Raw genomic sequence first — 15,678 nt, 5'->3', positions numbered from 1 at the left:
CTGCACAGCAGAGGTTTCGCAGAAATGCCACAATGCTCCTCACCTTAACATCACAGGGAAATTTAAACAGGAGCAGTGTCTAAAAGAAGCAGGTTGCAAATCTGCCTCTCCATTGACAGTGTCTCCATGAAGTGCTGTGCTTCATTTTTATATATATGTGAAACAATACTTCAATTCAATTTTCAGCCAAAACTGCTGTTTATACATGCCTACACCTCCCTATAAGTCATGCACTCTGGAGGTAAAATAGTTCATCAGGTCTTCCAGTCAAATTTTGAAAGTTTGAGCAAACCCTTTGAGGGAGGTAGGAGAGTTCTGCATAAATTGAAAAAAGCCAGAGAAAAAAAAAAATAAATAAAAACACCTCCAATTTGTAATTTCTGCAATGGGGGAAGATCTGGTGATCTAACGAACAGCTACGAACAGTCAAGAAAATACTGAGCAATTCTGAAAAATGGTGAGGGATAAACCTGGACCGCTGCTCAAGAGGGCCATGAACACTTCCCCTCGGGATGGTGGGAACCATCCTGGCTATTGCTCAGACCTGAGTATTTTAAGTGAGTAGAGAAATCTACTGCTCAAAATAAAATTAGACAAAATGGCTGAGGAGAGTCTTGACCTTTTTATGTCCGTTTTTCTGTGAAATTTGCAAACTTTATTGGAGGCCACTTCCTGCATTCACAGAAAGCTACTTTTCTTCGTTAGTACCCCAATAAGTCTGCAGAACGATGTCAGAGCCAGAGCTGCTAAAGACCTGCTTTTAACCATTTCCTTTCAGATAAATGTCATCATCAACTCAAACACAGTTATCAGAAATCAGCTGAAATCTTTTGCCATCTCCTGAGGGCTTTTTCCCCCATGAGGAGCAGCACAATGAACAGTCATGTAACCAAACTGCTGACAGTATGAGATGAGGTCTTTGAATAGATTGGCTATGCCATTCCAAGTCCTAGCTCCATAGCACTAACTTTAATTGCCAGATAATTTCCACCTGCTCCCCTACAATTTTGTATGAATATACAGGAGATTTCCACTATGAAGTAGCTTTCAACACCATATGGGAGACTGAGTTATTCCCATTTCAAAGATGAGTTTGTGAGACCAAGAAAAACAGCTTGTTGACGCTTGAAGATTGACTAGAAGAACTTTTCTGGATGCTCTTAAGCTAGAATAAGAAAATATATTAAGTCAAGTTAAAATAAATCAGCTCTTTTTCCAGAATGAGTGCTATTGCATTTTTTTCAGTGCCTCAGTTCTTATGGATCTGTTTTACATCAGTGTGAGTCCAAAGGCTCTCAGAGGCCGTGGCTATGCTTTAATTGACTTTACTAGCTTAGGCTCTTGAAAAGAGGCTGAAGGCTGCAGCCTTGAGACTTACCAATGCTCCCAAAAGGCTGATCCCCACAGCAGTAACCTGTGGCATGGATGGAGTGTTCCCTGGGCTGTGAACAGGTAGGAAGAGCTGCACATCTCAAGACAAGATCATTTTAAGCATCACACTGAGGGGCAGTGGCCCCAGCTCAACCAGAGGACTGGGAAACCATCACTGAATGATGAGAATGGAGGTGTCTCATCTCACCTCCCCGTGACTCTGCATTCACTCCTCAGTGCAGCACTCTCATCTTTCAAACCAAGAACTTGAGCACTGAAGAATTTCTCCTTTTAAAAACAATAAAAAGGAGAAGGAAAAGCAAATCCAAAAGCTTTCATTCAGTATCTCATTGGTTAAAGTATCTTTACCAAACATGGGACCTAATTTCAGCCTCTGTCTGAAGATGAGGTGCATCTTTTCTGCAGAGTGAAATTGTCCCTTGAGACTATCTCATCCAGGAGAAGAGGCCACTTTTCCTGTGGATCCACCATTCCTCAGTGAGACTCAGTTATCTGTCATGGTAACTTGAACATATGCAGTCATCATCCAGACAAACAATGTCAATGTTTGCAGAAGGCTGAGAAGCCAAAGCTGTCAAAAAAATGAGTGACACTCTGGTGCCCAAGTCCGTCTGACACTCTTGTACATCCCAGCCACAGCTTCTCAGGGGAGCACCCTGTGGAGGCTGGAATGGAAATACCCCATGGATGCCGTAAGCACTGCCCATGAACACTCCCCATTTTAACCACCTGCTCCACTAAAACTTTGAGGACACCGCTCTTCAGACCTCATTTGTGTGCGACCAGCCAGCAGAGCCTGTGTTGATGGACTCTAGATCTTCCTTTCTCTACAAGGGAAAAGTGCAATGGATTTTATCCCAAGAGACTTAAAGCCAGATGCTCCACAAGTGGCAGAATCCCCAGCCACATCCACCAGGACCTATTACCTTTTCTTTAATTGGTTTTTTGTTTTACCAGCTTGACATTTACCCAGCCCTGGTTTTCTGCACATGCCTGGACCAAAGCTTGGCCTCTTCAGCATAGTCACGGCAGCTTCCCTGCCACATCCATGTCCTCTGTCCCCAGCCTAAACTGCAGCACCCAAAACCTCAATGAAGACCCCCCCTTGGCTCTTCTCCTCCCAAGGGATCTTGGAGAAAATCTCTCCCTTGGTTCCAAGTGATGCACAGCTCTCTCTCCACTAAGACACTACACTGGTGTCCTTCCTCAGTCATGTCCCCCAGCATCCATGGGAAGTCTCCAGCCATGGCAGGGACCACCACACTGTATTTTACCTCCAAAGTCAGACCCCAGCCTTGGCCATACACACCTGCCATCACTCCTGCCACAAGAGAGACTTTGAATCTTGCTAAGCCCAAAAAGACAGCGCTAATAAAATGCTAACGTTAGAAATGAGTGACTCTGTTTGGAGCCTGACTCCTTCCTGGATAACCACTTAAAATATTATCTCCCTTGCAGGGTCTGTTCTGCGTTTCCCCCACCCAGCCCAGCTGACAAGGTGATTTCATAGCTGTCAGAGCTGGGATCCAGTGCCTTGGATAAGGCACATCCCCTGGGCATTGTCTCTGCAGACACCTCTGAATGCAGCCATTCTCATGCTTACTGATAGATGCGGGCCAGCTCAACAGACACCTTAACTTCACAGGTACCATTTGGGGGGGGGGGGGGGGCGGGGGGAAGTGATTCTGGGCACCTAAATCTTGTTTATCCCCAAGAATCAAACTCAAGCAGTGCTTCTCACCTTTCTCCCTAACTGAACCTTTTCTCTACGTGCCTGGGACACAAATGAGTTGGGGAAGCCCATATTGCCCCTTGTGCTGTGTCAGATATTTTTAGCCCTGGCCCATCTCTCCTGCTCGGAGAGAGAAGAGAGTTATCAGCACCCTGATCTCCCTCTGAGCTGTCAATCTGGTGATATTTTCTCATAGTTTAGTGCTACAGCACCGCTGACATATTTCACATGACACACACTGCAGCCAGATGCCTCAGTTTCCCATTCGCTGTCGCACAGAGATAATCCTCTGAGTGAAAAAAAAAAGGGGGGGACTAGGGGAGAAATCAGCCAGCAAAGCCTGAAGAAAACGGAGCAGGGGGTGCCTGGGAGGAGCAGCCGACAGCAGAGGGGATCACGGCTTGGAAAACCAGAGGAAACGCAGGTGGAGCGGGACTCCTGGGACGGCTCCATCACTACCCCTTGGAGAGCAGCAGCCCACCCAGTCCCCAGAGCCTTTGGAGCAGGGAGATGCCGTTCTAAAGCCACCCCGGGGCTCGGCACGGGCTCGCACAGGCAGGAGGAGCAGCAGGGGTGCTGCAGGTTCAGCGCCGCCCGCGCCTGCCAAATCCAGCTGGGGAAATTCAGGCAGCGAGAGCCTCGCACTTTGCCTGGCTCCAGGCAGTGCCATTAGTCTCCCTGCTAATGAGCATTAACCACCGGCACACAAACAAACACGCCAGGCGTTTCCATACAGCCGCCAGTCTGATGGAGCAATAAACACGAGCTAAGCTGCTCTTTACGTAAGGATACATTTGGGAGGGGACGCGGTTCTTCTGTCACAAAGCATATTCCGTGAGAAATTACTGGTGTGTTTCTCGTGCTCAGAGAGAAGAGTAGTAATTTTAGTGTTCCTGAATTAGGCCAATCATTCATCCATGGGGGTGGGAGGGCAAAAAAATTAAAATTAAAAAAAATTGAAAATCCTGCCCGAGAAGCTTCTGCCTGAAAACAGAGGCAGGTTCTTGACCTAAAAGCAGCCCTTGTCAGAAAGGCATCAGAAGGAGGTAAAAGCAAGCTCTTTATTTTCTGAAAGATTACTTTTTTTTTTTCCCCCGAGGATAAATCCCGGGGATCTTCAAACCAGCTGCACTATGGGTAGAACAGCATCAGCTGAGGGGTTCCCATCGTACGGCCGGCAAAGGATCATTTCTTTGCTACCTACACACAAAGCAAGGCAGTTTCTGTCCTAGCGTGCTTGCAGGAGGGTTGGAACTTTATTTGGAGGCCTGAAATTGGAACACCTCAGGGTTGGATTTAAGTTTTACCTTTTCATCTCAACACAACAAAGCGTAGATGTAGCTGGAAAATACTGCATTGCCAGAGTTTCATTGCCCCTTTTGCTTCTTCACAGGAATCTCAAAAGACAGGGAAAACACCAGGTAACAAGCAAAAAGGAGAAATAAAGCCATGGAAGGAAGGAAATCAACAGGCACTGATTAGGTTTTTGTTTGGCTTTTCTTTTTCCTTCTGGGGTGAATGGGAAAAAAGAAAACTCCTAAGTCAATGCTTTTTAAAAGTCCGGCCTTTTAAAAATGCTGCACATTTCTGTATCTGCAGAATAAAGCAGCACTTCGAGCCAACCACAAAGTAGTCTGATACAATCTGCAAAATTATTTCTCTAGTTATCTTGATGAGTGCTGACTAATTAGCAAGACAGCACCCGAAAGCACCGGTTTGTGCTGTCCCAACCCTTGTGCCTCCTGGCTCTAACACAAACCCTGGGGCCGGGTGGGTGATTCGCTCCTCTTGCCCTGTAGCAGCGACCTTTGCTGGGGCCTGATGGGGAGACACAAAGGAGACCAGAGCATCCTTCAGGGTGCTGGGGAGATGAACCACACACTGCCAGAATTCACTGTCTCCACCTGAGCCAGGACAGGGTGAGATGGGTCTCAGCCCCCTTGCACACTAAATCTCCCCTGAATATGATCTGCATGAAGACTTGAATAAATATTACCCCGATTTAAGCTTTTTTTTACCATGACAGTTAAACTTGTTGTCTCTGTGTGGTGTTCTTACACTGCTTGTCTCCTACAGTCCATTTCAGGTCTGTGTTTCTGTGCTTCCAACTTACTAGTGGAGCTAGATAAAACTTGTGTGGCGAGTGAAGGTGGTGGAGTCACTTTTTTCACCTTTTATTTTTTGGTCAATCAAGTTTTAGGGTGACCTTACTCATGGCAAAAACTCCCCTGAGTCAGTGTGGGCTCCTGGCTGGTGCCTGCATCTCTGTGCATGTAGCAGCGCTTCCCAATTGCAATGGATGACGTGCTGCCTGTCCTCTCCGGGCGCAGAGCAGGTTTTTCCCCCGGCTCCTCGCTGTCCTCAGTACTTTCATGACACATTTCCATGCCATCACCTCTCCTCACCCCCCGGGCGCGATCGCGTGCATGGCTGAATTAGCAAACCCCACCCCGTCTGCCGGAGCGCTCCGAGCTGTTCATCACCCACGGCTGTTCAGAGTTTGGGAAATCTGACTGCTTGCCGCCTCTCCTCAATCCTCTTCTTTTGTCTTCCTGTGCCCACACTAGAGATAAAACCAAGAAACACCGATGCCCCCTCTGCTGCTCTGCATTTCGGCAGGGCTGCAAGACGCCAGCAGCAATCCCAGCACCTGCAGGCACGGGGAAAACCATCCTGCTCCTGCCCCGGTCAGTGCCCTCATCGGAGGAGCACATCCTGTGACTCACTTGGCGGCAGAGCTGTGCCCAGGGCCACTCTGGGGCGGAGTATCCCAAGAGATGCCCTCTCATCCTCTGAGACTCGGCATCCGGATGCTACAGGATGAGCGACAGCTGAGGCCCGGAGGGACACGGGGAACATCTGGCACCCTCCTCTTCTTCACCGGCTTTACCTGCCGGTAAAAGCAGAGGGTAATGGTTAAGAGGCACAAATAAGAAGCCTTCCTGGTGGAGGTACACAGCAGGTTATACTGAGTGACAGGAACAATAATTTATTTCTTTATATTTGAGGTCATTTAACCAACTTTTGCTCATCCCTTACATGGTGCACCTTGATACCGCAAACCTGGTCAAGCTTTACAGAAGCTTGAAAACGGCAACAGAAGCTTCAAAACCTTTACAGTTTTTCAGAAAAGCCTAAAAAGAGTCTTTGTTGTAGTCCTACTTGTCACTAGCAATCGGGTACCTGTTTGGTGTCAAAATGGGGCAGTGAGACCCACCCCAGGTCTCAGGACAGAGGTGTCTGAGTTACACATGAGGCACCATCATACAGAGACAGTGACCCTCCGCACGTGGCACCATCTCCTTCCAGGTCAGATCTGAGGTGCACTGAGACCCAGAGGAGAAGAGGATGCTTTACTGGGATGGGACAACTTCAGCCTCAGATGCCTTTCTGGAATTATGGAAACAAAGGTTCCCCTTCGCTTGATGAAATGAACAAAAACGTAACATTATTTCTAGCGTTTAACCAAATTCCAGAGTATTTCAGCCAAAGCCCTGAGCACACCACCTGATGGGGAGGAGGAGGAGGGCCACGTCCTGTAACAGGAATCATCACACATGCTCCACTTCCTCTGCTCTTCTCTGCTCACCAGATCTTTATCACAAGAGATTGCTCATGTTGTGCTGTTTCCTCTTCTTGTTACGATCTCCTGCACAACAGGGACTTCTCAGAATTTTAATGCTTAATAATGTATTTGACCTTTTCATTACTCCAGCTTTTGGTTGGTTTTCATGTTAACTTCATGTTTTTTGGGTGGCACACATTGAAAATTGGGTAGAAACATGCACCAAAACCAATTCATGTTAAAAAACATCCTAAAAGCCAGATTAACATACTCTGCAATTAAGTTTCAAAGAACTCCGGAGTCATTACAGTTTGGGTAATGATACCACCTTTTTCAAAACAGAAGTAGTGCCAGATGTGCCAGAGATGACTAAGTTCTGAAAAAAACCCCAAGTCATACTTCTTATTTATTGGTAAAACTCACAAAATTGAACAAAACAGTATTATTTGGTGTTGCTGGAGACTGAGCTGTCTCTGCCAGTGCTGCAGGAGTTCAGGGCAAACAGCAGCAATACAAATGTAAGTGTGTGCTGGGATTTGAACACCACCACTTCTCAAATCACCTTTTTTGACACTTCCCAAGCAATCAGCACTAACAGTTTCTTTGCTTTCATATCTCTGCTGCCTGTTTTCATTCTGTGATATAATACCCTTATCCAGGATAATCTGAATTTATCTGACAGCAGTATTTCATGCATTGGTGTACCAAAATGCTTTCTGAGAACCTTCTGAAAATAGATGTTAAACTGGAACAAAACGAGATACATTTATGGATGCCATTTGTATCGATTCATACTGATTCAGGTGCTTATTTGGGAGTAAAGTGAATCAATTTCATTTGGAATTCTGCAGCTTTTTATATGATCTCATTCCACCTGTGGGGGATTTTCTGGCTTCCCTTCCTTCTGTTCTCCACAGACATTTAACATTTAGTCCCTTGTTTCAAGGAGGATGGCAGAGACCAGCCGTCAATTATTGATCACTCACCAGATCAACCCAAGTTGCCACCTGAAGAACCCCTCCTGCACCACACCTTGCATTCTCTGGGCACCTTGTAACTCTCATGTTTTTCTGGAACGTCTCTGCGAGCATAAGGCCTCCTGTGAACAGAGGAAGAGGAAGGTGCTTTGGTACAAAGGTATTTGGCTTGAGGTCAAATGTCAACCAAGCCCAGCAAAGCTCTGGGCTCTAAATAGTATCTGAGACGAACCACACGACACAGTAGCAATCCTTCTGCGGAATTTTATGGCTGTGTTTCCTCAAACTGCACCAAAAATCACCATTTAACATGTCCCACTTCTCCATGTGCACGTACAGACCCCCTACATATACACACATTAAAAAATAGGTGTGCATGTACATTACACTGGGAAACAAAATAGTGAGGAGAGCTGCGAAAGAGAAATGTCCCTGTTCCACCACATCCTGAAACGAAGGGATTGAAATTCGTTGCTGTTGCACTATTAGACAGGTACAGAGGATGAGCTGGGTGCCTTTATCTTGTCATCGCTGGTTCACGGCTACAAGGGCCTATTCTTCCCCTACGATGTTTCCTCTGGGGCGACAAAAATCTGTTTCAGAATGTTCCCAGCCGTGGTTTGAGGCTTCCTTGCTGGGGGCCGGCAGATGAGGCGGCTCCGCGTCGCCGCCGCACGGGCTGCGCGCAGGGAGCGGAGCGCAGAGGCCGAGCGGGGAGGGAGGGAGGGAGGGAGGGAGCTCTGCCCTGATCTTATCCGCCCTGCTCCACGCGGGCATCCTGTTTCCCAACGCCGCCGGCAGCTCTGCACCAGAAAAAACGTGCTTGCAGCCGTGAGGGTGGTCACAGGCCGGCACGGGCTGTCAGGGAGGTGGCAGTGGCTCCACGCTCGGAGGCATTCAAAACCGCGGGCAACCTGCCCTAGGTGGCCCTGCTTGAGGATGAATTTGTCCCAGGTGATCTTTCGAGGTTTCTGCCAACCTCAAACATTCCGTGACTCAGAAAACTCCTGCCTGACTCAGAGCACAGCTGTAAAAAAGAGGGAGAGTGACTTTTTACACAGGCAGATAGTGGTAGGACAAGGGTGAATGGTTCAAACTAAAAGAGGAGAGCTTTAGATTAGATGGTGGAAAGGAATTCTTTACTCAGGGGGTGAGGCCGTGGAACAGTGTCCAAGGCCAGGTTGGACAGGGCTTGGAGCAACCTGGGATAGTGGGTGGTCTCCCTGCCCATGGCAGGGGGTGGAGTTTTAAGGTCCCTTCCAACCCAAAACATGCCGTGATTCTACGATTCTACCAGAAGTGACTTAGGCAATGGCACCAAGAAGATGGTTATCCTTGAATACAACCATGATTAATGCCAATTTCCCCCAGTCATCCACCAAGAGCTGGGAGTGCAGTATCCCACACAAAGTAGGAAAGGAAGATCTCACTCCTTTTGTCTTTCTGTCCCCTTGTATAGAAAAACTGCACTGGAGAAGCAGTGCTCTGACCAAAGAGCTTCATTATTCATACTGTTCAAATTAAATTTTGCATGTGGGACAAATTAATTCTACTGGTTCACAGTGCAATTGTCAGCCTTTGTTTGTCCCTCCCTCCATTCTCCCCAAACGAAGCATCAGGTGGTGCCTTGCAAGTACAAGAATATGGGTATCATCTGGGTGGAGTAAGTGATTAGCAATGAATTAATTTTAAAGTGACAGGGAATAGTGAGAACATGGGAGATGACAAGCAAAAGATCTGTGACACATGGCTGCAACTCAATATGCCAGCACAGTGAAATCATAGCTCCACGCCAGCTAAGAAAGGCAGGCTTCACTCTTCCTCTCCACCTATGAATGAATGCATGGAAAAAAATCCAAAAACCAGAGGTGATGTGGTGAAATTGTCCTTGGGCAGCAGCAGGTGTGACGGTGGCACCTCACAGAGCGGCAGCAATGAAGGCAAAGGCAAGAACACAAGAGGCTGTGTGCCCTGTGAAGACTTCCATTAACTGATTTGTTTGCTACTTTTGCCATTTCCCCATAGCAGAATCCAGGGACAACCCTTGGATGTGGATGTGATCACAGCCCTTTCTTCCTCTCCTTGGAGCTGAAACTATAAAATGAAGCCTGTGTCTGGTCACCTGTACCTTGGCAGGGCTCTGCCTCTCTAAGGCACTCACCAGTGCCTTAAACTGGGAAGGCCCTTATGTCAGTCCCACTTCCTAATCATGTTTGCAGCTGCAGTGTCCATGGTGTCCTCTGCAGAACTCCATCCTGGAAGGTCCAGAGTCCCCACATTTAACAATCCTACTCACACCCCTCCTTGTTTCACCAGACCGTCCAGTGGCAACAAAAGAACAGGATTGTTCACACCAATGGACTTCTTAGCACACAGATTCAGGGAGAAGAGCATTTCCTGAGCAGTCCCTGCCACACTGTAAAGAATGGAGGCAATCAAAAAAATTAATATTCAAACAGGAAACCAGACTGAATTCTGCTTAACTACACACACGCTGGCTCTCCAAGAAACTATCGGAATGAACATCACTCAGTTCCAGCTGATAAAAACATTTTGATAGATAATCATTCACTAGGAAATGGCTTAAAAGTATCAGCCTAATTCTAAATAAATTAACAAACAAGCTTGCCTTGGCTGTACCTGCTGCTGAAATGGGAATGTAAGAGACAACACATTCACTGCTCTGACTGCCTATATTCAGTCCTTATCTAATTTTTGAAGCTCAAAAAGCAAGCACTAGCTTATTGCTATGCTTGCAAAAATATTGATTTCCTAGAAATTATTTTGGATATAGAAAAGAGATAACACGGTCTTGGCTTGTTTTTTAAACAGGCAAAGAAAGCAAGGTGACAAGCGTCAAATGATATCATTAAAGTTCTTTTCTTTGTCAGGAGATTCTGAAAAATGCTTAAAACCCAATAACTTATGTGAACCAAAGCTACCTGAAATACATTCTTAAAGATCTGCCCTTAGATAATTTATCAGCTGATTAAGAATAGAGATTTCTCTCCTAATTATGTGAGCATGGACCACTTGAAGAGTTTTTCACATTAGAAGAAAGTGAATATTATTCATTAATCAACTCTCCCTGCCCCCACCCCAGCTCTGCTGAAAGCAGAAAGTTAAGTGGGTCAGGAGAGGGGTTACGGGTGATGCTGCAAGACCAGAGATAAGGCATCAGGCAGTTGGAGGGGAAAGCATTTTATCTAGAAGAACAGGCTTGACTTTCGTTCCATTGAGATAAGCACTAGAGCTTCTCGATGTGGGGAAATAGCCCAAAATAGCTGTTGTGGAATACTCCTGCCCAAATTCCTCCCGACACAGATACGCAGTGCCTTGCACTAAACCCTCTGCTCGGGGATAAGCCAAGCGGTGCAAAGGCCCTGGGAATGATGTATTAGAGGGTGCCCTGTCAGGGCAGGGCTGTGAGAACTACTGTGCTGTAAAAATCCCCATTTGCCTTATTCCACCATTATTTTCCCTTTAGAAGAATCTCTGGGTTAGGGATTCTGGCTGTGTGTAAGCCTGGCAGTGGAATGGGGCAAATGACTAAAAGTAAAATTACATCAGAGGTCATCTGTGGTTTATTCAGCCTCACCTAGACATGCACAGATCGGCCTGGTGTAACACCAGAGGTTTCTCTGTTGACAGCCTGGGTCTCAAAGAAGTCTTGGCAATGCAGTAATTCATACAATGAAATGAAGTGTGTGAGCAGTCCTACAGTCACCTGAATTTGGCAGGACAGGTGAGCCAGAGATCACTAGAGTATCAGCAACTTCCCATGAGGCTGAACAAACTGGCCAGCGATGTTATCTTCAAAACCTTAAGAGCTTAGGGTTTCTTCTCTAACTGAGTCTATATCAAACCCAGAAAGTCCTTTATGTTTCCTCTTACATAAAACTGTCTCCTAAGAGCAGCTGAAGTGTCTTGTACAGGGTGCATCACACCAGCTTCAGCTTAGAAATTTCCTGTCCAGCAGATATGACCAGGGCAAAACTGGTATCCATTTGACACTGTTTTGCTTTCCCCCTTTCATTTTTGGAGAAAACAAAAAAAATCAGTGCTCACATATTAAAAGGATCTAAGCCCATCTTTGTACCAGTGAGTTTTCAGTAGGACCTACGCTTAGGACATCATCCAGCTGCAGTGTTTTGAGCAAGGCAGATCTGGTTTAGATCCAGATAATTGAATATCTTATCAAAAGATCTAACAAAAAACCCCAGAGAAACAGAGCCGGTAACGTTCACAGATGAGGCAGATCTGATGAAGATCAGGATGTCAGTTATCCAAAGCCGTCCGGATCTGTTGGGCAGCTGGACTCATTTGACCAGCACGTGTTTCAGCACATCTCGGCTTCAGATCCGGCACCCAAGGCCCAGTGATCCCAGTCATGGTTATGGGCAGCGGGCTCTGTTCTGAAAGAGATGGGGCAGGTATGGAGCCAAGGCTCAGAGCTCGGCCACCACAAGGGCACATGGGCAGGGCACAGCTGTGAGCTCAGCTCACTGCTCCACAAATCCTGTGGAGGCACTCCGGGGACACAAGGAGATCTATCTCTGTGTACAGCCATATGGAACTACAGAGGGAACAGTCTCAAGAAGCAGCAAAGTGTCAGAGGGACAGTTACTGGAATATTGTCTGCAAGTCTGATATCCAGGCTTGGGCAGATAAAGGAAAGGAGCATTACAGAAAGATCTTTGGATTCTGAAAATGAGAAGAAACTTGGTTTCTCTTTATAATTAGATGCTAAACACATTAGTGGTAGCCAGGACTTATTTTTGCTCAGTGCTAGAACACCACCACAGAAGGGCTTCTAGAAACAAACATCATGCAAATAATCAGTATTAACCCACATTGACTTAAACCTTGCTGTGTCCTAATGTCTAGTGACAACTTCTGTTTTCTTACTGGAAGAAATGGGGAGGAAAGTTGAAGGCAAATAAAGAAAACACTTGACTGAAGGAATTTTTAAAAAGAACTCCCAAGAAAAATCACTTTGAATGCCTCCTCATGGGCATAGAGCAGCAGCATAGCACTTGGTACATACTGCAGACATCCCAACCACGCACTCACTGCTTGGGAAATGCAACCTGTGCCCAAGCACTGCACACTTCTGCCACTTCAGGGAAAGGAGAAGATTTTCAAGCTGCAAGGACATGGGTTGTTTTCAAGTCAGCCTTCGAAAGATCTCTTTGATAAAGAACAATACGCAGAGCTATCCAAGGACAACTGTATTCAAGGCCTTTCATAGCATGCTGGCCAAAACGGGCCATCAGCTTTGAGTGTGCAGCATGTGACACCTAAACCTCAGTTTTCCTGGAGACCATCAACTGTTACTAGTCACAGCCTCAGGCACAAGGATGCTACAGGCCTAAAGGTAGCCATAAAAATTAAATAATTTAAAAAAGAAATCAGCAGCGATGGTACTCCTAGGTTCCAGATGTATCCAAACATGAGATAGACTGAACTGACAGCTAGAAGCCAAGCTGCACTAACACAGGCAGATGCTGCAAAGATGGTTTTGGCTAGAATAGCTGTCACCAGGACAGGTCCACAGGAGGGGCTGGGCACAGAGGAGGGCACAGCCAGAGGAGCACACACACAGCAGCCCCAGGGGCTCAGAGCAGCACTGGCATCTTGAAGAGACACTGGGCAAATCAGCTTAGCTCCCAGCAGGCTGCTCAGGCCACACAGATCTGTAGCACGGAGGGTCTGGTCCCACGGGTGAGGCACCCCCTATTGCCTGACCCAGCAGCTCATCCTTCCCAAGGCGGGACCAGCTGGAAAGGCTTTGGAGAGCCAGAGCATCTGCGGTCCTGCTGCCTGCGGCTGCCAAAAGGCCCTCACAGCTTGTGGGAAAATACAGCTGTGATTCAGGCACGGCTGCTATGGCTTGTGCGGAACTGGGAACAGCTTGACAGCTTTACTTGACTCCAACAGCAACTGCAGAGCTGCCTGTTGTAGCTCAGCCCCGCTCCTCCACCATCCTGAGTCGCGTTCAGACGCAAACCTTTTAACTTGTTTTTTAGTCGGTTATCAAGAGACAGCCAGTGGCAGATTATCATGGGAGACGGGTTTGAAAGGCGAGGCTGGTCAGATTTTGCAACTAACTGATAAAAACAAATCAACCGCAGAAACAAATTCCTCAACTCATTTCAAAGAGGAAGAAAAAAAAAGGCTTCAAGGAAGATCTCTTTTTTCCCCATCTCACAGATTTCTGGAAGTGCTTTCAATTACTTTAGCAAGGAATAAAATGTCCCTGCTCCTGATAGATTGCAGCGTTCTCTGCTCTGAAGACAAATCAATATTACAGATCACAAATAAAATAGACAGAAGGATTGAAAACAGGATTTACAACTGAATAGCTACCACACCTACATGAAAATAATAATTTACATTCCTCACCACACCCTATCAACTACACACAGGCAGCCTGAAACAGGAAAAGTAACAAAAATAATGGGAAAGAGAGGCAAAGAGTGTCTTGACATTATTTGAACTGATATGAAAACAGAAGTTGAGGGCAGGGAAGTATTTCCTCTTGAAACCAAACAAAATAACACAGAAACCTTCTGAGGGTTTAGAGTTTCAGGCTTTCTTATTGAGGGAAAAAATCCCCAAATCCTCCCAAATCTATGAAGAGCATACACTTTCCATAGAGAATGGGTTCATTGAAAAGCAATTTTCTGTTAAAAATCAGTTCTGACAGGGTAGTTTCATCCAGGCTTGGATGTTGGATACCACAGGAGGATTTGCCAGGAATAAAAATAGGCATTTAGCTCTGAAGGGCTGGGTTGCCAGGTTTAAAGATGACTCCTTGCCTAGGGAAGAGGCTCCTCCGTCTCAGGGATGGCCGGTGACAGATCAGAAGGGATACAGGTTCACGATTTGTGTGGGAGTCTTGAATAATCTGTTCCTATTTTAATGTAGGAACATGGGTGGTAACATGGAATTACAGCGTGTGGAGGCGGGCTGGTGTGCATGGATTAATGAAAAATAATGAGATAATATTGAGCACTTCTATAGTCTCATTACAAGGGCTCAGTTTCTCCACTGACAGAAATCCCTGGAAAATATCATACTCTGGGACTCCATCCCTAATCTTTGTACCAGGAATTAACAGGAAACACAAAGGCTATTTCACAAGTATATTCCTTTGAATAGAGCTTTCATTCTTAGTCTAAAATTTTAAGTGACTCTGTACTTACACAGTAATCCTTTCAACTCAAATCTCATTGAATCCAGAAGTCATTGTGGCTCCTGAGGTACTCTGCTGTGAAAAACCCAAAACAAACACTTATAATTGCATGCTGGAAGTTATGACAATGTTTATATGATGCACCAAGAAGAGACAAAAATAAGCACTGAAGGGCACAAGGGTAAAGCTGGGTTTATTGAGGACTAACTGCATTAGGATCGACTAAAAAGAAAGGAAAAAACAACCCAAGCATGTTCAAACTGCATTCCAAGCAAAATTTATTTTTAGTCCCTCGATTACTGCGAGTTTCATAATGGGATTTTGAGGCCCTGCCGTTGTCTCCCATTAACAAGGGCTCTGTTATATATTCCGCAGTGTCGTGGTGGGAAATGATTCATGGCAGGGCTGGGACTTGACATTCGAGCACAGAGATGGAGGAAAACGTGTTTTGATTCACCACATTTTAAGAACAAACTCACTCTCAGAAGAAACTCCAGTAAGTTCTTGAAAGTACTGCACAACAATAGAAATACTAGCACTATAGAAGCCAAAGCCACAAACCAAGGCTTAACCTTTATTAAGGGAAAATGATACTGGTTTTGGTAAAGCTGGAGAAGGCCACCGGCAGAATGCAGGGCTGGACTGGCAGGTCAGAAATATGATGCTTACCTGGCTACAAGATTGACCCAGTTATCAATGTGAGGGGTGATGCTGCAGTTCAAAGACCACTGCACGTACATGATTTGATGCAGCAACAAAGAAAATCATTAAATATTTTTAAACCACTGGCCTCCCATAGACCAAAGGAAGACTG

This window comes from Corvus hawaiiensis, chromosome 7, assembly GCF_020740725.1.
Source record: "Corvus hawaiiensis isolate bCorHaw1 chromosome 7, bCorHaw1.pri.cur, whole genome shotgun sequence".
NCBI lineage: Eukaryota > Metazoa > Chordata > Aves > Passeriformes > Corvidae > Corvus > Corvus hawaiiensis.
This window is presented reverse-complemented; position numbering follows the sequence as displayed.